Genomic DNA, 25,639 nt, shown 5'->3' on the forward strand with positions numbered 1-25,639 from the left:
GACCAAGTAGTTTTTATTTCATAAAGACCATGGCTAGGAGATACACACTCCAGAAGTCTTTTGAATGTCAACTGTGTTCTAAAAATCTGCTGCTTTCTACTACTCAGCTGTTACTAGTGACGTGAGAATCCCAGGAAGCTGGAAGTAGAAAGAAAGGCCATTTGTCTAAGATGGGTTATCTATCTGGACAGCTATTCAATAGAAGACTTAAGTAACCTGGAAACATAAGTATTGAATTACATGGGCATGACTTGACACAGTAAAAGACTTTCCAAGAATCACATTGTTGTCAGATAGAAATTACTTGAGAAGTTTAAAAGGCCATCTTAATTAAATCCTTTAAATAAATTTTGTTTAAAAATCAAGATAAACATAAAGAAAAAAGAAAGTCTAATTAATCCTACTCCCAAAGGCAAGCATTATTATTTTGATATTTGTCCTTTGACTTTTTTAGTATGAGTATAGATGTATAGATATATAAATTTTTCACAAAAAAATGGCTAACAATGAAGTAGTATTTCATAATACTTAGAACCATTTTCATGACATATTTCTACTACAGCATTTTATTATTTTATTTTTTAAATCATTTTTATTTCTTTCAGAGAGGAAGGGATTGAGAGAGAGAGAGAGAGAGAGAGAGAGAGAGAGAGAGAGAGAGAGAAAGAGAGAGAGAAATATCAATGATGAGAGAGAATCATTGATTGGCTGCCTCCTGCACTCCCCCTACTGGGGATCAAGCCACAACCTGATGGAGATTTGAGCCCTGACCTCCTGGTTCATAGGTTGATGCTCAACCACTGAGCCACACCAGCCTGGCTACAACAGCATTTTAACGACTGCTTAGTGTTCTAGGATATGATTATTCCATATTCTCTTTAGGAAATCTATTTTTTAGGCATCTGCATTGTTTTACATTTTTTCCCTATTATAATCAATGTGTTGATCACCATTGAATATTTGTCTTTGACATGTCTCTATTCCCTTGGGACATATTTTCAGAAGTGGAAGTGCTTTAGTGAAAGTCTATACCCATTTTTAAGGCTTTTGATACATACTGACAATCGACTTCCCGAAAAGTTGTATTAATTTAGGATCCCACCGGCAGCGCATGAGGCACTTATGTCCTTGCTCCCCTGCCAACACTCAGCATTAGGGTTCTTTTTCATCTTCGATAATCAGAGGAGTGAAAAATGGTGTCTCTTTGTTGTTTTAATTAATCCATTTTTGCAACCAGCATTTCTGAAGATAGAATGGCACCCACCTATTTGCTCCTTTGCATGATTGCATAGGTCAGTAGTTAGACCTAGCATTCATTACTACTTGCATTTTATAGTCATGATTTTATAGCAGGTAAAACTAATTTGGTTAGACCACAAGGCTGTTTGATCTCCCAGGGAAATACAGATTTATGTAAATAAAGCATGGGGTTTATCGTCTTCCTTGTGTCTGGGAAAATACAAAAGACAATGAAAGTTAAAATCCATGCTTTGTTTTGTGCTGGAGGAGAAAGGAGGGAGATGTTTGGAAGATAACAGTGTCGCCGGTCAGCCCGGTGGATGGCATTCACTGGCTACCGCACAACGGCTGGAGATGACTGTGCTGGTATCTGTAACATGTTGATGTGTGAAGTGGAAAAATGAATCCTGTTCCTCAGGAGAGCCCTGCATATGTCAAGTATATTGTCTCATTAAGCCAATCCATTTATCAACCCGCTGAATGCCAATTAAATCGCACAGGATGGTGCAGGTATATGGTGGGCTGTTGGTGCCAAACTTTATTACAGCTGAGCTTTTCTGGCACAGTATGTTCCACCCAGCAAAATGGCAGGCATATCAAAGCCAAATTAAATGTTCTTGAAATAATGCCTTTAAAGAGGACGAAATGCCACAGCCTGGCAGAAGAGAATGTGAAATGTAATGTCAGTTCTTAGTGTACTTTTAGTTCCAATGAAGATGTCAAGGCTCAGATCCAGCCAGTGCCAAATGTCTTCACAGCGTGCAAATTAGATCAGTGTAATTTCATCAGGAGAATGATCAGACTCGGCTATAGTTATGGCTGAATTCACTGCTGCTGCCGAGGGCTGGGCTGAGGACCGAGGGCCCAGCTGAGCTCACGCTGCTATCCTCAGAAAGAGAGAGAACCTGACTTAATGTATTGTCCTCTTGATGCCACTGTTGGAAGTCCCACCTCTCAATAATACTGCTAAATGAGCATCTAACATAGATTACAACGATTTTGTTTGGAATTTAAAAAAAAGCTGTTTAGTGAAAATTAAACCCCAAGTAAGTGAAATGCTAAGCTAGCTGCTAGGAGGCTCTTACAAGTAGGAGAATTTTTATTTGTGGTTAAACATGAAATTTGTATAAAGATATATAGATATTGGTATTAAATACTTAAAGTATTAAATTCCAGGAATGTTTAGAAATATATATATATATATATATATACATATATATATACACATACACACACACACACACACATACACACACACATATACACACATACACACACACATATATATATATATACACTAATACATTGATATAAATATTCTTAAGAGACACAAGAGATAAATAAAACAAAATAAAGAATTCTAATGATCTTTAACTAGAAAACAGAAGCCCAATGAGAATGGTGTGACGAACTTTTAGTATTAAGTATTGGAGAAATGAGACAGGGGATGGATGCATCTTGGGAAGGAAACTATAAGTGATCTAACATTTGGAATAAATTGAAATAAATCAATTTTATAACAAGAGGTCACTATCATCATAAACTTGTTTCCCATTTTGAAATTGTTTCTCAATACAGTACTATTAGAAATACTTCTGAGCTATTTTAGTTTAAAAGAGGATTTTCCTTTTCACGTATAGCTTTCCACCAGAGCAATAGTATCAGGATTCCCTTTGAATTTGTTGCCGTATCCTCCCTTTGAATTTGTTGCCGTATCCTCAATAACAATAAAGCAGAAATCCCAATACTTGGGTGTCATTGCCAAGAGCATTTTGAAAATTCAGTGGAGAATTTTCAGTGTTTTATGTTTGAAGAAGTTGTGGTTGCTTTTCAGCCCTTTCAAACTCTATATGTTCCACTAATACTATAAATATACACATGGTTTTCATCCCTATTTGCATAATTTAAATGTTTATTGTATGATCTTTATAAAATGTATTTACAACAATAATAATGAAGAAGAGAATAAAAATTACCCATAATCCACCATTCAGACATATGATACTCATACTTTTATATATTTTTTTCCAGTATTGAGTCGGTATACACCTTTTTTTCCCCCTATTGTTTATATAGTTTTGTCTCATCTTTAATAGCATTTTATGCCATTAAACAGTCTTAAAATTTATATTAGTGCTGCAGAATACTTTATTATGTGTAACATTCCCTATAAATGCATATTTGTATTAGTATTTAGCTATTTACTTTCACAATGAACATCCTTACAAATAAATCTCTGTTCATATCTAATTTTGGATAGATTCTTGAGAAGTGTAATTAATGAGTTCAAAGTATGGATTTCAAGGTTCTTTTTTTTACCATCCTACTTTTCAGAATCTACCTATAGATCTATAAGAAAATAACTCTATAAAGTCATATCCATAAAACAGTTCATTTTTATATTCCACCAACCATATTATGGTTTCCAACCTTAAATTTTATGGCAATGCAAAAAATAGTTCAAAGCACTCTATGAGTGTATGAAATCTGAGGGTAAGAATATGGGTGTCTTCCTTCTCTTGTTATTTAGCACTGAAAGATGTGCTGTGTGTTCTCGGTTACTGGAAAGTAATTCATTCAATTGATACAGTTAACTTAGAACATGCTTCAAGCCAATGAAAACTCATTCTCTCAAGCCTTGAAACTATTTTGACATTCTCTCAGTATATTTAATTGGTATAGACAAACCAATCACTTACTGAGAGCTATGTTACTTTGAATTACTTATTATTCCTGTGTATGTCTTCAGAATCATTTAGACTCTCTACTGTGGAACTTTCTTTTATTTCCTATTTTAGCACAAGACCTGAGGCTACCTCTGGGTCTTGCCAATACCTAGATGCCAAGCCTTGGAACATTCTAGTAGCCACATCTGGCCTTTTGGTGAGCTACACAGGCAGTTGTGCACTCAGCACAGAACTGCCTCTGGGGATGTCACATGGCCAAACAATCTACTGGTATTCAGGCTGGGCACTCTCTAAGGAAACATTTATCTTTCTGCTCACTTTGCATATGCAGCAGCTAACCTTACAGATACCAATTATGTATAAAATACTGTTTGCTACACAAAATAATTAGATTTAAAATCTTACTTCTTGAGTTTGTTAATGTTGCATTCCATCTGGTTTCTAGCTTTCTGTGAAAATTTCCAGGACGCAGGAGAGACACTATTTCAGTTTTTGAAAAGCTGCACCAAATTCATGAAAAGTAGTCAGCTTTACATTTAGGAGTAGCTTAAATTATTGACAGCTGAAAAAAATGTTCCTACCTACAAATCACATCCTCAAAAATAATGTTCCTAATTTATTGTGTTAAGAATATGTTCTAAATATATTGAATGCTGTGATCCACTGTGATATTTTGTTTTTTATCATTAGATGGCTAAAGATTTGTTTCAATGTCTTTTTAATCAAAATCCATGTTAAAAAAAAATCCATGTTCAAATAGTACCATTGATTTATTTAAAGTTATCATCAATTGAACATGAAGAGTAATCCCAACTGTTTCCCATTTTGAGTATGCAAGATTAATCAGACACAAGAAATAAATGCAATTAAATTAACATATTGCCTCCAACGATTTCCTATTTTTCAAGGGAAAAGAAAAAAAGTCATTCATGAATATTTGTCTAGTATGTGAAAAATAAGATCTAGTACAATGTCAAAACACATGGCCTTCAGACAAATCTTTATCCTATCCTTTTTTGCACTTGCTAGATTTTGTCTTCTTAGTAAGCTCTGTTATCATGACACTACTATGTAGTTCATTTTCTTTCTTTTGAAAAAAAGAGATAACATTAAAATTTTTTTAAATTAAAGGATAGTTGGCATGCAGTATTATAATATTAGTTTCGGGTATATGATGTAGTGAATTGACATTTGCATACATTAACTATTTTTAAATGTATATTGCAGTGGAATTAATAATATTCACAATGTTATACAACCATGACCACTATCTAACTCCAAAACTTTTTCATCACCAAAAACAGAAACTATATACCAGTTTAAAGGAAACAATGAGACATGCATTTTAAAACAAGCTACTTTCTCCTGGCCGGGTGGATTAAGTGTGGGTGATGAGCAGAGAGCCTCGCAGGCATATGCCCCTTCCTGCATCTGGTTTTCCCAGAGTAATGTAAACTCTATGTCATATTTTCACCCACTGGTAGGTCCTTGACGAGAGATTATTTATGAAGTGGAGAAGTAAAGGGCTCCCATTCAAATGATGTAATAGGAAATCCGATTAATAAAATTCATGTGAGATTCTTGACATTCATTTGCCTTAATGCCTAATCATGACTCCCAGATGTTGGATGTTAGACTTTTCTTAAAATGTAGGCACGTAAAATATAAATTTTTGGTCTTTTTTCCTTTGGCGATTTATGTTGTTATCCACTTTGGAATCCCCTTAAATTGTACTGTATTTTCAAACCACTTCTTATACAACAGATTTTAATAAAAATGCTTTTGAATGAAATGTATTCACTAATATTGAAAAGTGCTGAAATAATAGAATGATCTAAACTATGCAGCTTGAATTTTTAAGATAATCATTTATAATTATTACCCAGAAAAAAAGTATTAAGAAACTAATTAATATGTAGCAAAAAAAGGGAAAACATGCTTTAAAAATTGTATTCACAAACTAAAATATAACAGATACAATGTACATGGGCTTTAAGAACAAGAAAGGAAAGGAGGAGGAGAGGGGAGGGGAGAGAAGGGGAGAGGAAAGGAGGGGAGGGGAGGAGAGGGAAGGGGAAGGCTATTGTCAGTTTTGTTAAAGCCATGAGGCTTGCAAGGTAACTGTAAATTACCCTGCCCTAAATTCTTAGTTCTAGTTCTTGGCCTATTACCATTGGCTCAGTTACTATAGACTTATTCCTGATACCTTATTTACTTTTTAAATACTTCTGTTTTATAAGTTACCTGAATTTTCAACTAAATACCAATAATACCATCATTTCTAAGTTTTCCTTTTTTGTTTGGTTATTTCATTTTGTATTTTATTTAAGCATAAAATATGAATTAATACATACACTACAAATTGAAATTTAAAATTCTTCATAGAAGAATTTTACTGTTTTAATGCCACAATATAAATAATGAGTCAAAGAACAATTCTGTTTTAAATGAGTTTGCTTGGTTTTGATTTTTATGGAAATGGGTCTTTGATTTATGCTTTGATTCAGACAAGAAGCACAGGATTTTATGTATAAAAGATTTTTCAATATGCTTAATAGCTACAGTTGAAGTTTCTTTTATTTCCCTAATGAATTACTTCCATAATATGAAGAGATGACTCTCTCAAAGGAAAATCATTTATTACACCTGAGCCTTTCTGGTCCCAATTGTACCACATGCTGCTTAATAATTTGCAATGATTTAGGAAGATTGCCATAACCACTCAATTAAGCAATGGTTTTGGATACAACCTATAGCATTAGGCGCATCCTTAGTACACATTTAGAACTGTCTCGTTAATGAGACAGAATTCAGCAACCACTGTGTTCTTTCTGAGTGTCCCATAGACAGCAGACAACCTCTCCTGGAGAACGGAACGCAGTCGCTTGTTTTCTTTGGTCCAACTAGGCAGATGTAGTGTTCTGCCATAGGGTAGAAAGGGAGCGGGGGGGGGGGAGGGGGAGGAAGAAGTAGACGGAGATTTAGAAAATCTAATTTCTGATTCTGGGTCTGTTACTTTTTGGTTTTGGATCCTTGAGTAATGATATTCTCTGAGCTTCAGTTTCCTCTTCTGTGTGGAATGGGAGCTACAGCTGATAATTTCTTAGACATTTCTAATTAATGGCACACCTCTAGGTAATTTATCCTAAAGGTAGAAATATTTTCCAAAGTGTAGTTATAAAAAGTCCCAATGACTTATTTCCGTGCAGTATCCTGATAAATCAGTTAAACATGGTTAAGACAGGATAACTAATTTACAATTGTCAAAATGTGTAATTACTTCTGGGCCAATGATATAGAATTGCCAGGCCATGTACTTTAACAGTAGATTTTATAGCCAGAATCAACCTTCCCGTGAGGGAAATAGACACGTGTCCCTAGGACTAGGAAATGAGACTTGAAGGATAAAAGGAAAATGAGTGAGTTCTGAACACAAATTTTGCTGAACTCATAAAGATGACTTGGACCAGTCTTATATTATTAAGGTTTGAAATAAGCCCCTTCTGACTATGAAAAGTAAGTAGAATATATTTAACTAACAGCATCAAAATAGTCATCTAAATAAATGAATTATCTTGGTACATAATTAGAACAGATTTAAAGAGAACACTAACTTTTGGCTTTTTTCATTGTATCATTTAATAATAATCTATTAAGTATTTCTCTCTTTACTGCGTCCAGTGCGGCCTGAGAGTGGACAGGAGTCCTGAGTAGGGGTGACGGGGGTTGAGAAAATGAAAGAGACAGAGACAGTAGGGAAAGCTGGGACCAGGTGGGACAGCTGTCCTCTGATGGAGAGACAGTGACCCAGAGGTGATGCAGCGCGTTTATTATATACAGTATAATTCCAGGAAGTTTTACTAGAGTTTAAAACAAAGGAAATTATGTGAAATCATGGTTAAAGATCAAGCTGTAATGTTTCATTCTTGTGGCTTCTTTGTAATAGTCACTCCTGGCTAAGCCAAGATAATTGCGTCCGTTCCTTGTGCCTGGCTGAACTTAGATAATGAAACCCACCCCCGGCACCTGAGCTAAGGGTCAGGCTGACAACGTACCTGCCTCTGGCACAGTGCGTCTCCAGGACGTGGCTCTGCTAACGCCACTGGATTCAGCTGACAATACTTAAAGAAATGCTCATTGTGCCTTCCCAGGCGCTCTCTACAATAATCTATTTCTGAAATTCAATGTATAATATTCATTATTTTTTTACCTTATAGTTCTGTTTAAATGAAGTCACTGAGTATTAATTTACATAATGCCTACGGCAGTATTCCTGTATAATTCTTTTTGCATACTACCTGGTATTGAAATTTGAAATGGTTTGCAGGTTTTGGAGTTTGCATATTTCGTTTCTCTTCAGATAATTCTTGACTGATAATGGACAAGGCAGTTATAGTTTTTGAGGCATTTTCTCCATTTATAAAAATAGGCATTATAATAGTATCCAGGGTCTTTTTGATATTCAATGATATAATGACTCATTTATTTTCAGGGTGGTATCTATGCACATCCATTCAAATAAAGTTTTATTCCCATCTCCCTAGATATTTCTTAAGAATGAGAAGGGCACTTGGCAGCTTGATCAGGAGTATGAAAGGGCCTGTGGGAGGACAGGCAGGATAAAGACAGTATTTTCCAGTTTTTCACACTATGACATACCTCACCTTTTTAAAAACAAAAGCCCTAAAATAGGTATATCATAGCATCTGTGAGTATTAAGTGAGATGTCATAATTGCTTTGAGATTTTTCTTTATAATTTCCAAAAGAGAAATTGCTTGTTTTACTTGATTATGAAGATTATTCACTATTATAATTTTGATGCATATTTTTCAAAATTTTTCTATGCCTAAAGAGAAATATTTTCCTCAAAATAGGACTCTATATGTAAAATGTTTGAAATTTGATTTTTTTTGGCCTAATAATATAAATTGAAGAGCTCCTATGCCAAATACAGATTTACTACATATTTTGAATAGTTGAATAATATTTTATTAGTGAATGTATCACAATTAATTTAAGCAGTTCCCAATTGACATTATCCTTCTTATAAGAGTAAAAAATTGGAAGCTGTAATTGACTTCCCTGTACATAAATCCTTGAACACTTGTTTTAGTGCTTCCTCAAGACAAATTATCAGCATATAGCTCCTGTATTCAGGTTTTTTACATATGGTGCCAAAAGCCAGTGTATTAGTTACCTGCTAACCACATCAAACAGTCACTCCCAAACTGAATGGCTTGAAATGACACTAATCATTTCTTATCTCCTATGGTTCCTGTGAGTGAGAAATTCAGGCTCAGAGACTGATTACCTGTGCTCTATGATGCTAGATCTCAGAGGCAAGACTGGAAGTCTAGGGGCGTGGCCAATCACTCTATTTCTAGTTATCTAGATATTAATACTAGGCATCAACTGAGGGCCTAGCTTTTTCATGGGACTGAGTTTCAAGAGAAAGGAGAGAGAGAGAGAGAGAGAGAGAGAGAGAGAGAGAGAGAGAGAGAGAGAGAGAGATTGAGGTGAAACCATGTTACATTCTATGATCTAGCCTTCGAAGTCACACAGCAGCAGCTCTGCCACATTCTATTAGTTGAAACAATTACAAAGGTCATTCAGGTTCAAGGGGAGGGGACTTAGGCCCCATCTCTAGATCTTGGAGTGTTGATGCCACATTTATAAGAAAACTAGAGGCCTGGTGCACGAAATTCGTGCACGGGGCGGAGGGGGGGGGTGTCCCTCAGCCCAGCCAGCACCCTCTCCAATCTGGGACCCCTCAAGGGATGTCCGACTGCCCGTTTAGGCCCAATCCCAGTGGGCAGTCGGATCCCTAAACGGGCAGTCAGACATCCCTCTCACAATCCAGGACTGCTGGCTCCCAACTGCTCGCCTGTCTGCCTTCCTGATTGCCCCTAAACGCTTCTGCCTGCCATCCTGATCACCCCCTAACCACTCCCCTGCCAGCATGATTGATGCCTAACTGCTCCCCTGCCAGCCTGTTTGCCCCTGACTGCCCTCCCCTACAGGCCTGCCCCCCCCCCAACTGCAATCCCCTGCAGGCCTGGGTCCCCCACAATTGTCCTTCCCTACAGGCCCGGTCACCCCCAAATTCCCTCCTCTGCCAGCCTGGTCACCCCTAACTACGCTCCCCTGCAGGCTTGATCACCCCCAACTGCCCTCCCTTGCAGACCTGGTCCCTCCCAACTGCCCTCCCCTGCTGGCCATCTTGTGGCAGCCATCTTGTGTCCACATGGGGGCAGCCATCTTGTGTGTTGGAGTGAAGGTCAATTTGCATATTACTCTTTTATTAGATAGGATGGAAGGGGCTTATATTGCTGCTGACTGATGTCTTTAGAAAATTCTATCTACCATAGCCAGTATTAGAACTTTTGATAATATATCACCAAAGTGATCTCCATCAATAATATAAAATTTGGGTAATATCTTCACCTATCTGGTGATATGAAAAATGGTATTTTACTATCATTTTAGTTTGTTTTTATAATCAAATGTGCCAAACATTGGTTGTAAGTTTCTTGCCATTTTATTTTTCATGATTTTTTATTTGACATAACCATTATGTTTCTATAGATGTATTCATTTGTGTAATAGTGATTTACAAAACTTCATATACTATATTAAGAGTATAACCCTTTGTAGGGTTTGTTGAAAAGCTTTTTCTCCGTGTGTTATTTTTTACTGTTTAATTGCATTATTCATTCTTTATTAACTTTTCAATGTTTTCTATCTTACATGCCATGCTTAGATATTCCTTCCTTACCCCAGAATTATTTTTAAAATTTTACTTTTATGTTATTTATTTGTTTGTAAATTACATCAGAATGAATGTCATACAGATTAAGGATAGGCTCTAACATTTTTTCCAGGTTTTTAGTTATTAGTTTTGTTTGTTGAAATAGTCAAAACAGCAACAAGTTTTAAAGACAGTGATATCCAAGAGAATGGGGAAGAAATCCAATGCTGGCCTTGTTCTGCTGAATAACCTCTGCCTGCTCTACAGGTTAGGAACATTCCATTTATCATGTTTTAATTCCCATATGTTCTTGAGTCTCTTTATGGATTTTTCATCATTGGTCTCTGTTGCAATTCATTATCACAATGTTTTCATCATTAGAGTTTTAAAAATACAGTTTAATACCTGAAAAGCTCCCTTTCTCTCAAAATGCCTTATAATTCATGAAGAGCTGTTTAATACTTCATCCTCAGTCTACTTCCTCCCTGGTGATCTTATCCAGGCTCAGAGCTTTCATAGTTCAACTCCTTAACTTTATCTCCGGTTCATGCCTCTCCTGTGAACTCTCAACCAAATTATTCCCTGTGAAGTTGAATAACCCTCTTTGTTTCTATAAGTCATTCAAACCCTTGAATTTTTTTTCTTTAGGTCTTCTCTTCCTGCAGTCTTCTCCACCCCAATAAGTCGAATTTTACCATCTACACAGGGTACAGTGAAAGGCAGATTTAATTTTGTGGTAGCCAGTCACTTTATCAGTGTAGAAATGGTTGAATTCTTCTAACATCAATTAAAATAGGAAATGTGACATTTGGGGGCAAGTTAAATCTGCGCTGCATCTAGAGGTCAAAATTTGCACCTGAATTAGCATGTGAACAAGGGGTGCTAAGGTCAAGGACCCTTAGAGAAGTTTAGTTTTTGTATTTATAGCAGGGGAGCTGATGTCTTCAGCTATTGTGGTTTCTTGCTAGTTTCTGGGGGCTAAACAGTGTTAATAACTTTTCCCACAAGCAAAATTGTACTATCACACCTACATTTCTCACAGAGTATTTTTCTTGAAAATACTTGATATATTTTTCTATATGTTTTAAATAATTATATTTAAAACAATAAATATGTAGTTGTAGTTTAAAAAATTGAAGGATCAAAATGGTCCTGAAAAACATACCAAGTGGAGATGAATTATAGACTTCAATCAGAAGTAAGGTTAACATACAAATCATATATTAATACAAGAGGAAGTTCTATTTTTTATTATTGTTAGATTGATAGTTTAAAGTGGCAACTCTAATCAAATATAAAAACAGTGAAACCATATAAGATGGTTTTCAGAAAAACTAAAAAAAATGCCATATATGAAATAAAGAACATAATTGAAAACCTTATTATTTGGTGATTGATAATAAATAAGTTATTTTGCATCTGGTGACCATCCTTATATTATTTGGTAAAAATAGAGAATCACAAACAGCAACACATTTTATGAATAGCAATATCCAAAGAAAACAGGAAGGAGTCTTGTACTGATGATCCTCCATTTGTCCTTCCAGATCCACTCTCGGCCCTTCCCGTGGGGCTCTTGCTCCGTCAGGCTGACTTCCATGGGCTCTCTCACCCTCTTACTTCCCTCACTTCCCTTGCGTTCATCCAATGGGAAGGACTGGGTTATATTTCAGAGAGCAGCGGGCTGGGGAAAAGGAAAGCCACGTAGTGAACCACCGAGAGAGTGAATTTTGGTAATGAATAGATTCTTCTACACATCGCAGCTCAGTTAGTTGGTCCATTTCCCACTACTTGGCTCTCATCACACTCAGTGCCATGCTTTTGGTACTTTTGTAATGGCTTTCCACAGGTGCTGCTGCTGGGGTGCTTCACCATGTCTTGTTTGTTTCCTTAACCCTGCCACACCGCTATAAATGTCCCTTCAGTACAATCTCTCCAGTTGTCTCTTTAAGAGAACCTTCTGTGTCCTGTTTGGATCCTGAGTGATAAAAGTTCCTACTTTTGGTTTCTTTCATATATATATATATTTCAATTATATATATAATTGATTTCAGAGAGGAAGGGAGAGGGAGAGAGAGATAGAAACATCAATGATGAGAGAGAATCATTGATCAGCTGCCTCCTGCACGCCCCACACTGGGGATTGAACCTGCAACCTAGGCATTTGCCCTGACCAGGAATTGAACCCTGACCTCCCAGTTCATAGGTCAACACTCAACCACTGAGCCACGCTGGCCGCTGGCCGGGCTACTTTGGTTTCTTTAGCTGTCGTCATAAAAGGGAAAGGTGCGGTTTGTGAACCCTGCTTTGATCTTCCTTACAAAGCTACTCATGATCACTTACTACTCTTATTATTAAATCACTCAGTCCTACTTGAACTTCTTTGGGGTGGTTTTTCATAAGCCAAGCACCAAGAAAATAGTAGGATAATGAAAAGAAAAATAAGACAGAGTACCTGTCCCTCAAGAGGGTTGCCTTGTTCAGGAGACAATTTGTAAACATTTGAAAATTTTAAACAGGACAATGTATGACAGAATGTAATAAAGAGACATTAACAGACAGTAAATATAAGGGCAAGCAGAGAAGAACATGGGGGTGTGATAGCAGGAAAGGCTTTGTTGAGGAGGTGAGACAAGAACAGGGCCTGGAGGAGATAAACCTGCTCCCGTATGACTCCACCACTAATGCTTCCTGTCTGTGTTTTACTGCTGCCAACCCTGCCTGGGAGATCCCATTGCCCTAATGTGGGTTTTTGCCAGTCTTCTAGGTTATGAAAATGATATCTCAGTATAGGTGTTTTGTTTTGTTGAACTTTGTAGTAGGACCATTTTTATTAATTATGCTGCTGAACTTTTCTTTATTTGTTTATCTTTCACATGAAAAATTGTTTAAATTCCCATTTATAGGGAGAGAGCTCTCTAGCAATATTTATCATCCTGTAGCTGCCACGTAATACTCCGTTTTCTTTGACAAAGTGGTTTAAAAATTTGTCTAAAAAGTTATCTCAGTCCAAATGTCTAAGGCAATACTTGAAAAATATTATTGAATATGCAAAGTTAATGTTAGAGGGGTGCGAACGTTTCACACCTATGGGAGGTAAGTATAATGACAAGAAAGGAGGTTTTTACGCTTTCCTACTGGTGTAACTTTCCCACAGAGTTTTTACCTCTGCCGGGCACTTTCAGAATCTCTACTGACCCTCAGTGTAGTTTTAATTCAAATTTACCTTAAATCTGAGTATTTCTTCATCTGTGTAAGGATCATTTTTATATTTGTATGGACTGTTTATATCTTTTGTACATTTTTATGATGGGTTGTTATGCTTCCTTTGTACATATCAGGGAATTTGCTATTTGTGTGTGATATGAATTGCAAATATTTTCTGGCTTATCATTTTTGTTTTTTACTTCTCCTAAGTTTTCATATATTTAGGTGCTTGTTCTAACATGCACATATATTTTACATATGTGTAATAGTCAAAGTTATCATTTAAAAAAAGTATATCTCCTGGATTTTGAATCGTAGTTTAAAAAGCTTTGCTCCTCTAAGATTATAAAGAAATTCTCCCTTTTATTCTAGTCTTTTTCTTCCATGTGAGACTTCTAATCCCACCCACTATAATGATAAAAAAAGGATTAAAATTTCAAATATGGGGTAAGAGAGTACAAAAAGGAAAGTGACATAAAGAAGTATTCTAGTACTTTTTAAAATGTATATATTTTATTTATTTCAGAGAGGAAGGGAGAGGGAGATAAAGATAGAAACATCAATGATGAGAGAGAATCATTGATCAGCTGCCTTCTGCACATCTCCTACTGGGGATTGAGCCCACAACCCGGGCATGTGCCCTTGACTGGAATTGAACCTGGGACCCTTCAGTCCGCAGGCCAACACTCTATCCACTGAACCAAACCAGCTAGGAATAATACTTTTTTTTTTTTAACATTTATATTTCTCATTTAACTAAAATGTATCTTGATGTACAGGTACAATATGAATAATCCCATATATGGTGTTTTTTTCTGGTTTATTTATTAAATAGTTTATCTTTTACCTATTGATTGCATTGCCACTGCATGAGTTATTAAATCCTGATATATATATTTGGGTCCAACTAATATTCTCTAGATAATGAGATCCTGAGTAGTTCTTACTTTTTTCTTTTATTATTTTTATGTTTAAATTTTCTACAAGAAACATATGATTTTTATAATTAGAAAAAATAAATTTTAAGTTTTCTCAAAGCCAGTATATAAAAATATATACATTCTATAAGATCTTAATTATGTTTTTAAATATATAGAAACAAAAGTGAGTTTGTTGGGAGAGATTAACCAAAGAATTTATATGCATATATGCATAACCCATGGACACAAACAATAGTGTGGTGAGGGCCTGGGGGAGAGGAGTGTAAGGAGAGGAGGTCAATGGTGAAAAAATGGGGAACATCTCTAATATTTTTAACAACAAAGGTAAACTAAAAATAAAAAATAAAAGTAGTCAAATGTTAGCAGCGATTCTTTCCACATGAGCCACTTTCTTCCTCCTTTTATTTTTCTGTTGCTTTTACAATTTTATACATTAATTATGAATAATCTTTAAATTTAAAAAAATAAGTGTTTTGTGGTGAGCAAACTATGTCTTGTGTCACATAGGGATTTGGAGTTATCTTCAGTATTTAAAGTATTATATGGAAATTAAATTTGTTTTATCTGTCACTGACTTTCATTAACATTAGTTAGATTTTCAGATTATATTTACTCAACCCCAAATTCCTTTCATATTCATCAAAAGGTATGTTGGCTGCCGATCCCATGAAGTTAAAAATATATGTAAGTTGTAAAATAAAGAACCAGAAGAAACATCAAAATATATTTCTAAACTTCTGCTTTTTATAGTTTCAAACTAAAATTTAGTTATAAAAGTAGAAACATTATTTCAATTGTGTCACTGTACTGATAGCAATGTAATAATTTGTGATTTATATTTTCTTATCATGAAATAGCAAGCCTCAAAACAATTTCACTTTGACATATCAATTCTATAAATTAAGTACATCAGGATAATTCTTTTTTTTTCTGGAATTGCAAAACTTTACTGAAACATAATTTTTAAGTGAGTCATACCTTTAGGTATATATAAAAGGAGTGCAAATAATTGAGTTTTTATCAATGCTATTAATCTTTTAAATTTGTATTCTCTTACATAATGGCCTCAAAGGACTGTTTAGTTATTTAAAAATGAACGAAGTACTTCAAAACACCAGTCAAATAAACAGACATAATTAATCACTGAAATTGAAGAGTTCATTTCATTATTTCCTTTAAAACAAATTAGAAAGTAGAACTAGATCTCATCATGAATTTTAATTTTTAAAAATTTCATTTATATTTCCTTCATTTCATTTAATATTTCTTCTTAGAAATCACTCCTACTTGAAAAACTAAATCAGTTTTCGATTTGTAAAGTCTACATTTATAGAACTCAAATTAATGAGGATTTTCCGTAACCTAAAATGGCATGGCCATTCAGAATAGCACCGCTAAGGCTTATACTTTATGCCTGACCACAGAAAGAGATGTAAAGTACAATTATAGCCAGAATTCTCCAACCCGAATGTGCTTAAGTTTGTTTATCCAGTCATACCACATGCCATACAGCTGCGCACTATTTAGAGGTTTACTAGATACTCCTCTTTCTAGGAATTTTCTTTCTTTCTGATTTTCTGCTATATATCACACCGGGGACAATGTAATGGGACTACACTAAGAGTTTTCTGAACTGCTGCTATTTCTAAATAGTTCTGATGTCTTTGGAGGCATACTTCTTCAAAAGACAGATTTCCTAAAAAGGGATTCTGGTTCAATTAATTAACTTAGTATGCTGAGCATACCCATTGATACAAACAAGTAGAATTGTTATTTTGCCCAACAATGGCCTAGGTGCTGGGGCTGAAGCCAGGAATGTGGCACACAGATGACTGTTTGTGTGGAGAGCTCATTTATCTATAATAATAAAAGAATATGCTAATTGGACCGGACGAAGCCGGGGCTGTGAGGGAAGCCCGGGTGCTGGGTGCCAGAGGGAAGCTGGTGCCGGCAGCTGGGAGAAGGAAGGCCTACTCTTGCACGAATTTCGTGCATTGGGCCTCTAATCAATAAATAATCAAATAATTAAAGGAGAGCTTTCCAGGAAGAAAAGATAAGCACATAAAGAATGACTGGTGAGAGGGTTCATTTTCTAAGCACTCTAGAATAGCATAATTCATATCAAGAGGTAGCCAGTCTCTATCTCTATCACACCCTCAGGTCTGTAAAAGCTTTAGAGAGAGAAATAAAGGATGGGGAATCTAAATTTAAAAAAAAAGAAAAGAAACAATGCAAAGATGACTGTTGACAATAAAATCACCAGTGAGCAGGAACACCAAGACGAAGGTGGCTGGGAGAACCTGTGGCCGTGGGAAGCATGGTGGGCGTCTTGAGCTGCCATCCCTGTTCCCGAGGCTCCAGGTCTGTAGAGCTGGAAGTGGTCTTTAATCATCTACTAGAGCCTTCCTGTCCTACAAATAGAATGACTGTCACCTGGAAAGTGATGAGACGCATTCATATCGTGGTTAGAAATTTAGAACCATAACTAGAAGTTAGCCTTCTTGGTGTATTTAATTTACACCTCTACCGATACTTGCTTTCATCTGGGTTATTTGCACTAAAAAACATGATCCATGGGCTAGAATCAAGAAGTGATCGTGTGGAATTGAGATTTCCACAAAATTAGCTATTCACTACATTTATTATGTGGCAAAGAATGTGTTGGTGGGTCAGAACATCCTGCCAAGTATTAGGATTCTGTCTCGTGGAGCCTCTTTGGATGGGATTATGGAGAAAAGCAGGCTCTGTTCATTTTCCCCAACACCGTGACCCAAAAGCAGCTTGAAAATGTAAGAGGTATAGGAACTCCTGTTCCGTTGAAAAAGGGGTGCTTGAAAAGCCCCAAAATAGAGACAAAGAAAAATAGGACTAGGGTGATTAGCTCCTCAGTTATTTGGAAGGAATTCCAGTGAAGATCAAAAGACACCGTGGTCTGGTCTGTAGTTAAACCCCACAATGTATAATTTTAGCAGTCATCTGGGGCAGCCAGTGGTGGGCTGTAATTATGGGAATGCTGACACAGCAGAACATAGAACATAGTGGAAACCAAATTAATTTTCAGCATGCATGCCCAAGACCTAATAAGAAACTTCCGGCGATGACGAGAAAATAGTTGAGAAATAAAAAGAGTGAGTGAGAGTATGTGAGTAAATATAGAAAATGAGCTGAATTCTCCTTACTTGGTGTCTGCTCTGTTCGCTAGCTCTTTGCTCCCTGATCGGAGGAAAGAACAGCATCATGAGAATCTTCCCAGCGAGTCCTCTGCGTGAAGGTAAGAACCTGGACCAATGTGTCTAGGACCTTTTCTAAGCAACCTGCTTCTGCTGACATGCGGAGGGAGTTAATAAATAAGAAAAATACCTAATGTGTATTTGTAAGTTGTTATAGAAGTAGCATAAAATAACAACTGTAACAATGATTCTGAATTAACCATGGACCCAGTTAGTGGCCCAGGAAAGCTATAAAATCACACCCGAGGATGGAGCTGAGATATGGCAGCTGCTTTGAGATCTTTCCTGAAACAGAAAGGAAACAAGAGAAACAGCAAGTTGTTTAACACTTGGAATCCAGAACTTCAGGTCACGTCTCTCGGACTGCTGCTAAATTTCTCTGGGCTACAGAGTCTGCATCCATGAAAAGCCTCTCATCCTCTCATTGTCAGAAGAAGTGAGAGTCAGCACGTTGTCAGGTAGGAGGTACCATGTACAGACTCGGCAAAAACAGAAGCAGCGGGTACACCGTGTTAGATCTCAGTTCAGCTCCATGTAATGGCAGTTTCAGAAAAGAGGAGAAAAAACAAAGATCCCTGTGAGCAATGGTAAATGGTCGTTGTATTATTTATATTATTTATCTGTCATTAGTTATACTGTTGCTTAACAAACCACTCCCAAGTTTAGCATCTTAACAGCAACCATGTTTTATCTCAACGGTTTTTGTGGGGCAGAGATTCAAGAGTGGCTTAGCTGAGGCGGCTCTGGGCCCGGGGGTCATACAGGTTGCAGTCAAGATGTCAGCTCACTCACGTGGCTGTAGACAAGAAGACTCAGTTCCTGTTGGCTGTTAGTTCCTCGGGTGTTCAGCAAATGGGACTCTCCACAGGGCGCTTTTCATGGCAAGGCAGTTGACTCCCCTCAGAACAAATGGTCAAAGGTCAAAGTGAAGCCTCAGGGACTTGCTCTGGCTTTGGAAGTCACACTCTTTCATTCCCACAAGAGCCTATTGGTTACAAGAGCCTATTGGTTATACATCAGTCCTATCTGTGTGTGTGTGGGGGGGGGGGGAGTTTAGGGCATGAATACCAGGAGCCGAGGACCACTAAAGCCATTTCGAAGGCTAGGTACACAGTCATGTACCCACCAACGTCAAAAGTTTTGCCTTTTGGCCCTGGCCTGTGTGGTTCAGTTGGTTGGGCATCGTCCTGTGCACCTAAAGGTTGCCAGTTCCATTCCCAGTCCGGGCACAAGCCCGGGAAGCGGGTTGGGGTCTCAACCCTGGTAGGGGGTGTGCAGGAAGCAGCCAATTGATGTTTTGCTCTCACATTGATGTTTCTCTTGCCCTCTCCCTTCCTTTCCCTCTAAAATCTAAGAAACAAAAAATAGTTTTGCCTTTTCTACCACATACCACTTATAATATTATTTATTTAATATTTTTCTTTTTATGAGCTTTTTAAAAAATTATTGATGAGAGAGAGAGAGGTGGGAGAGAGAGAGAGAGAGAGAGAGAGAGAGAGAGAGAGAGAGAGAGAAGCATCAGTTTGTTATTCCACTTACTTATGCAGTATTCATGTGTTGCTTCTTGTATATGCCCTGATTAAAGATCAAACCCACAACCTTGACGTATCAGGATGATGCTCTGAACTACCGGGCCAGGGCCTATATGAACTTTTTTAACAAACCCATCTTAAGCAATAATACCCATGCAATCATGTTTTGATGTGGTCTTTATACTTATTTTAATAATTTCCAAATAAAAATATAACTGTTAAAACAAAATACATTTTTTTCTTGGATCTCCTAACAGCAACTCAAGCATCCCGAGTGTTAGATGCACTACCTTTTTGAAAGCACCTCTAGCACAAACGGGAGCTGGTCTTGCTTGAAGGAGATCCTTCTACATCTAGTGTAAGTCAGGGGACATTTGTTTCCTATGACATCGTCACTTACACTAAACCCTCTAGAAGTCTAAGATAACAGTACTCCGGGGTAGACTACAGGGCTACAACAACGTCCATTTGCTACAGTGGTTATAACTGTCACTTGCCAGCTATCATTTGTAATTACTTAAAACAGAAGCAGTTTAAAGAATGGAACCATAAAAGTCAAGCAGATTGTTCTCAGGACATAAAACTAAACTCACCTTATTATGTATTGTTACACTGCTGTCCACTCTCATTACCAAAGGCCATAAAGCAATTTTAACTGTTCCCTGGAATGTCACCGGCACTAAACGTTTTTGCTTTACTGTTCTGTTGAGCTCAGTGTAATAGTAATATTTTAGAACTCTTCCAGCTGGGAAATCTAGTTATATTTTAGAACTTTTACATCTGGGAAATCTAGAAATGCCTTCCGGTCTTTGTGAATCTATTAAAATATTTGATTTGGGTAACCTTGGTGTTACCTTAAATATGGTTGGGGAAATCATGTTATAATCACTGAATTTTACTAGCAACCAGCCCTTTTTAATCATAAAATTCAATGTTCTGAAACGGAGAGCCTCTTCTGTCCCATGCTGGTGACTTCCTCTCTTGTTCGGTGTCTGTGAGCTCTCTCATGCTGTCCTGAGGGTGCTGTATTTACTGGCGTCCTTCATAGCCAAAGGTGACAGACAATACAGACAATTGTAAGAGTGTGGCTGCTGAAAAGAATCTGTGCTGAGTTCATAGAGCAACTCCATACTTCATCGGGCAAAGCCTGTGACCAGTTGCAGGGTTAAGATTCTGTAATTTTAACATATACCTGTGAGCTTTACATTTTCACTTCATTTGAGAAGAAAATAATCTCTTTTACTTTAATTCTAAATTCTTATCTGAATTAATGTATCCATTACCTTCTTAAGTTTTCTTCAGCATCCTGTTTCATAAAATGGGGAAGCCGTGGGGAGCTGCAAAGCAGTATGTACATCCACCACGCCAATGCTATTATCTTCCTGAGTGTTTCCTCTTCCTTCATCAGTTTCCTCCCCCCCCCCCCGCCAGTTTCCTTTTATTAGGATATTTAACCTCCAAGAATAAATGTTTTGCAACTTAAAGTTGTTTATGCCCAGCCTCTGCTTCATTAAGACTAGGGAGAGAAACATGAGCCTGATCTCTGTTATCCGATTTGTGACGTTGGCATATCCGAAGATGCTTTATACAGTTATTATTTCCCTTTTCCTTTACAATCAGGTAGGAAGTAAGTGTGTCTTCACAATAAAAACTCATTAAAACTGAATTAAGTAAAAAAAAAGATGCATTGTAAGGCTATAAAGACCAGGTATCTGAGAGAGTCCGGCTAGATCTGGAGCGGAAAGTGGATCTGGAGGTCACACTGGGGCTGTTCTGGCTAGCTCCCACACATCATGGGCTCTCTGTCATCTTGTTTCTCTCTTTGCTTCTTCACTCTCAAGCAGCTGCCTCTGCTTGCCACTGGTCACCCACCCTTTGCACTCCATGACTATTTCAATGCCAACCATCATCTTACCAGTATCTCTGTGTGTCTCCAATTAGAGAAAGAGAAGGAGATCTGAATGTCATTTATACCTTCCTTGTGTAGATTTTAAGGAAGATGATATTGAGAGTCTGTGTTTACTGAAGAGGATGAGGAATACAGAAATACACGATTACAAAGGGAAGAGATTTTAAGTTGCTCTGAGAGAAGAAAAAGCTAAGGGAGAGATAAATTGTCTTGGGATCCAGTAAGAAACTTGATGAGTCATTGACAAGGACAAACATATTTAATCAGGACTTTTGTTATGGTTTGTTGTGTATTGTGTGCTGTAATTCTCTTTTTTGTTTCCCTATCAAATCTTCTGTAATATCTATTTTGCTAACATTTATGTGGTCAAGATTCTCCTTTGGGGATTCTGGCTAAGGACCAAGTCAAGGTGAGCAGAGGTGAAAGCAAAAAGTCTCCCTTCAGCATTGCACGCATGCTTGTGGAGCAGAAAAGGGACCCAGATTCCTTAGCACTTCTGTGACTTTCCTCATGTTATTCTACCTTCTCATCAAAAACCCATTTCAGCAATTCCAAAAGCTACTCTGCATCCACCCAAATGCCATTTTCTCCAGCCAAAGTTCACTTCTTCCTCTCAACTCCTAGCACTCGGTTTAGTACTCATTTAATACCCCTGTCACATTGTGCCTTGCACTACACTTACTCATTGTATGCTTCACCTACCCTATCAGAATGAAGCAACATCTGTGCATCTCTTTTTCCCCACAGAGTCCAGGCACAGTGCCTGGCACATAGGAACATTCAGTAAATGTTTCTTAAATTGAATAAAAACGTCAGTAACTCAGTTCACGGTTTGGTTTGCACAATGTGTGTTCTATACAGACTTTTACGGTGCAATACTAGAAAATAGTAGGCTAAAACATGTGCACTTAAATAAATGCACTCGCCCTAATGAAGATATGTTGGCTTCTTGCTGATAAAATAATGTTCTTTTATCTACCTGCCACAGAGTCTGTCCTGAAGATAAATGGGAGCATGAACATGCAAACACTTTGGGAAGTAAAATTATGCTACATAAATAAAATATATTGTTTATTTCTTTAGCCACTATTTGAAGTAGGATCCCTATAACTCAATGTCTTCCTGTACTATGGGAAATTACAGTAGGTTCTAGGTTAATCTGAATGGTACTCACATTTTGAACCATGGACCAGTGCCAATCCATGAACTATTACCGATCTATGATAAGATAAATGGAAACATTGGCTGTGAGCATTCAAAAATATTTGTGGCATACATAAATAAAATATATTGTTTATTTCTTTAGCCACTATTTGAAGTAGGATCCCTATAACTCAATGTCTTCCTGTACTATGGGAAATTACAGTAGGTTCTAGGTTAATCTGAATGGTACTCACATTTTGAACCATGGACCAGTGCCAATCCATGAACTATTACCGATCTATGATAAGATAAATGGAAACATTGGCTGTGAGCATTCAAAAATATTTGTGGCAATTTGGCAGAGAATTATAACTGAATTTAATAATAAAAATGTGGCTTTTGTCTATACGCCTGTGTTTTATTAGTTTCATTTTGCCAGTAATGCATTTTCATTGTTGTATAATAGAATCGACCTATAATAGATTGCAGATGAAAACAGCACATCAGCAAAGTTGGTCCTTTCACATAGACAGTTTGAGAAGCCTGGCTCTAAGTAATTCTCTCCTGAATGGACGGTATCCATGTTGTGTACATGGGGGAAAAGAGAAACATAAATGTGAAGATATTATAAAATACTAACATCAATTAAATGTCAATGCAAGTTCATATCAATATCAACAAAACTGACATAACAGAATGATACAGTGAATAGTAGTAAGAAAAGGCATCTAAGATATGACACTTTCCATTCATAGTATTCATTTTGACCAAGGTCTTTCTAAACCTTTTGTGCATCTTTAACAATCCTCTCTGCAGACAGGAGTCTGTAGTACATGAGCTTGCATTCTAGAACTTCTAGAGAAAATGGCATTCTCTCCTGTTGCTAATTGAATTTGGATCTGCTGGGAGGAAACATCTATGCACCCATTTAATTTAACCTCAATCATAAATCCCCAGTCATCTGTAAGCCTTCTCTATGAAAAATTATTTCAGGAAGTCAATAAGCCAGTGTCTTTAAAATACAACTGAGCTTTGGTAATTCTCTGCTTTCTCACGAGTTTAATGCTGACTTTTCTTTTTTTGGATGCTAGCTTTTTATGGCTTGTCTTCTTAATGTGGGTCAGAATGATATTTTGAGCAAACAGTATGTGGTTCTCATTGACAGAGCATCTTATTTTCCCCAGATTACCAAGAAAATACATTTCATAGGGGTTTAGAATATGTTCTATAGATTTCTCATCCTATTAAAAATAATATTTGCCAGTGTCTTAAAATTAATATCCATGAAGCATGTTGCAGATCTTGATTGGAGGAAACCTGGATTCGTTGTTTAGATCACAGAATCAGAGGCAGGGCTGGGTTAGATGTCAGGTTGTGTGTTGTGCCTGATGTGTAGGTTTCTCGGAGACAGTTCCTCGTGTAACTGTAATTGGGACGTCGACAAACCCTGTGTTATAGTCCTCTGGGCTGCACATTCCATCCCTACCTCTCTCCTCCTACTTTCAGACTCAGACTTACTTTATTTATTTTGCAAAGTAGGTTATAATTTTTCCTTATTTTTTTTTAAAAAAAAGGAATTGAAAAGTTTTATGAAACTGATGATGCCCCAATAAAGAGAAAGTCAGTTCCTGCTAGCCAGATTGCTTCCTATAATACATTAATATCCAAATCTGTTCTAAATTATGTGCATCTAAAATTACTTCTTATATCACTGTTTGTGGGGGTAAAGAAAATAGGTTATACCCACCAGGGCACTCCACATATAACACCTTGTCCCTGTGCTCCCCACTACTGCTGGCCATCCCTCACCAGCCTTTTCACTCTCCTGCCTCTACCTTCCCTCCCGGTGACAGATCCATCATTTCTGGTCCCAGATTTTTCTCCCCACCTGCTGCTTAGGTATGATGTTTTAATCTTCCTTATCTTTCTCCCTGTTCTTGTTGAAAATTCAGCCTCCCTGAACACATGGTAGCTAGTTCCATCTCCACTATCACCCAGTTCCCCCTTTTCTTCTAAACTCATCTCCACTTCCAAACCCAGTTCTGGCTCCAGATTCTTGAGAGGGAAACATTTTCAATGAAACCGAGAGTCTGAGAATGTGATGATTTCAACAGTGGCCAAACTTCCTCTGGCTCCTTCCTATAGCTCTCTCCTGTCCCTGGTTATATTATGAGTCCTGCCCTAGCTGGTTTGGCTCAGTGGATAAGAACATCAGCCCGAGGACTGAAGGGTTCCGGGTTCGATTCTAGTCAAGGGCATGCACCTCGGTTGCAGGCTTGCTCCCCCCTCCCCCACCTCCCCCTACCCAGGCCCTGAGCTTGCAGGAGGCAATCAATCAATGTGTCTCTCTCACATCAATGTTTCTCTCTGTGTGTCTCTCCCCCTCCCTTCCACTCTCTAAAAATCAATGGAAAAAATATCCTCGGGTGAGGATTAACAAAGCAAAACAAAAAATCCTGAGTCCTGTTTTGCTGAAGGTAACTGTATAAATGACATTGCTTTACTAATACCTGACCAGATATGAGAATGTAAATTGTCCAGGAAGCTCAGGCCCCAGTGGAAGCAAGCAGAGTCTGGCAAGCCTGATGTGTCTTGCTGCTTGTTGACAAAGTGCCTGACAGAACACCTCCAGCATCTCTGCTCATCTACTCTTGATTTTTAAAAAGGTGCCAATTCAGAAACCTGAAATATCACTTCGCACTGTGCTTCCCACTTTCCGCCCCCTGGGCCTGCTGTCGGCACCCTGCCCTGAGTTACCGCTGCCGCTGGCATCCCCCGGGAGTGTTTCACCTGGCACCTGCAGCAGCTGCTCCCACGGCAAAGCAGCTGTGAAAGTGGATCAGCCAGGAGTTTTCACTTGAATCCGTTTAAACTGAGCACAAAAGATGTGGCAGACGTAACTAGACACGTTTTCTAGCCATTTCTTTCAAATTTACCATCTTAGCCTTATGCTTGGAGCAGTGTGTTTGGTCTGTGGCTTGAGTACTTGGAAGAATACCAAA

The 25,639-nt window shown here is 37.5% G+C and overlaps 1 long non-coding RNA gene across 1 annotated transcript in view; it reads left to right on the plus strand.

Moving 5' to 3' along the window:
* Window positions 1-25,639, plus strand: part of LOC114230460 (uncharacterized) — a 56,343-nt gene that overhangs the window by 5,888 nt on the left and 24,816 nt on the right. The window contains exon 2 of the long non-coding RNA XR_008557514.1: window positions 18,026-18,094. This is a non-coding gene — a long non-coding RNA (uncharacterized LOC114230460). The remainder of the gene's footprint in view (window positions 1-18,025; window positions 18,095-25,639) is intronic.

The sequence above is a fragment of the Eptesicus fuscus genome, chromosome 11, assembly GCF_027574615.1.
Source record: "Eptesicus fuscus isolate TK198812 chromosome 11, DD_ASM_mEF_20220401, whole genome shotgun sequence".
Classification (NCBI taxonomy): Eukaryota; Metazoa; Chordata; class Mammalia; order Chiroptera; family Vespertilionidae; genus Eptesicus; species Eptesicus fuscus.